Below are 1,639 nucleotides of genomic sequence, written 5' to 3' on the forward strand. Positions count from 1 at the left end.
CTTCTTCTTTTCTTCGGACTGTCCAGCTTCTCTGAATGAAAATAACAGTTTATTTCTTTTGGCTTCGCCATTCACTGGTGGCTGCAGAGCTCCAAAAATAGGCCAGGCCAGGCTACACTTGTGTCAAGTTTGCTTCTTTATTGGCAACTCTGCTTGTTGATTTTGGGGAAAGGCTCAAATGGGAGATAAAGGAAGACGCATAGTCAGGGGTGAAATTCAGCAGGTTCTGACATATTAGCAATAGCAATAGCAGTTAGACTTATATACCGCTTCCTAGGGCTTTCAGCCCTCTCTAAGTGGTTTACAGAGTCAGCATATTGCCCCCAACAACAATCTGGGTCCTCATTTTACCCACCTCAGAAGGATGGAAGGCTGAGTCAACCCTGAGCCGGTGAGATTTGAACCACTGAACTGCTGATAGCAGTCAGCTGAAGTGGCCTGCAGTACTGCACTCTAACCACTGCACCACCTCGGCTCTCTGAAAAATTTATTGCAGGGGAAAGCGCGAACGCAGTCCCCCACTACCACAAATTATGCAGTCGAGTTTCCCGCATTTGGGGAAATCGCAGGGGTCAGCACACCCGGAGTGCAATGGATGAGCCTCACCCTGGGAAAACCACCTTCGTGATCATGGTGTCTCCCCTGCCAGGTAAGTATTCTGGAGAACCAGTAGCGGAAATTTTGAGTAGTTTGGAGAACTGGCAAATACCTCTTCTGGCTGGCCCCAGAGTGGGGTGGGAAGAGATTTTGCAATATCCTTCACCCAAGAGTGGGGAGGGAATGGGGATTTTGCAGTATCCTTCCCCTGCCACACCCACAGAACCGGTATTAAAAAAAATTGAATCCCACCACTGCGCATAGGTGTCTGCAATCTTCTCTAGCATTTTGCTCTTCCACAGCATCAACTTGCAAATTTGGCTTGAAAATCAACATGAGGTAAGAGTTACCTGAATGATGAAGAAGAGCTGAGAGGGTGGTGCATATTCCAGAAGATAGATGGTGAGTGCCCCTCTGCCAGTTACTAAACCCTCAAGGCTTGGTTGCCAGTTTCCAAGATTAGGGTTGTTTTTTTTAATGACTGGCATAGCTGTAGCATTAGCTAAATTGATTCTAATTAAACAGAATCCTGTCCTGATTAAAGAGCAGTAATTATCTCTCTGTGTCATTAGGTGAAATCAGTGTTAACAAATATTTTTAGCTCTTATTTTTAATTACGCCCCTAACAGATTACCCAATCAGATTGGGATGTCACAGTGGCAAGACCAACTTTTCAAGCATGCTGCAGTGCAATATTATTAGTTAGAATGCTACCTACGCAATATAGAACTGGCCAAGAGAAAAATTTTGAGGCACTAGTTTTAAAAATATATCTTCCCCTGCAACAACTTATCAAACAAGCCTTTGAGACGACTGCTTTCCAAACTACCAATGTATACATGCACAAACATAAAGAACAGCATATTTGATAGGGACTTGTGTGCGATGCAAGTCTATTGGTGGGTGTGAACAGATGTCATTTCAAAAAGCATAGAAAAGTGTTCACTCACTGATTGGACAGCCTGAAACAAGGAAAGTGAGTACAGAATTCTATGCACTCAGCTTTTGCCCAAGGCATGTTGTCGAAATCTGAACAATATTG

General features: G+C 44.0%; 1 non-coding gene across 1 annotated transcript; it reads right to left on the minus strand.

Annotated features, from left to right (window-relative positions):
- Positions 1 to 493: 493 nt before the first annotated feature.
- On the minus strand, positions 494 to 657 carry LOC148045163 (U1 spliceosomal RNA). Its single transcript, XR_015697208.1, has one exon. It is a non-coding gene; the product is annotated as a U1 spliceosomal RNA (small nuclear RNA).
- Between the last annotated feature and the right edge of the window lie 982 nt (positions 658 to 1,639).

The sequence above is a fragment of the Thamnophis sirtalis genome, unplaced genomic scaffold (assembly GCF_051295495.1).
Source record: "Thamnophis sirtalis isolate CommonGarterSnake01/CBP01778 unplaced genomic scaffold, rThaSir2_p1.2 scaffold_6, whole genome shotgun sequence".
In the NCBI taxonomy this organism is placed as follows: domain Eukaryota; kingdom Metazoa; phylum Chordata; class Lepidosauria; order Squamata; family Natricidae; genus Thamnophis; species Thamnophis sirtalis.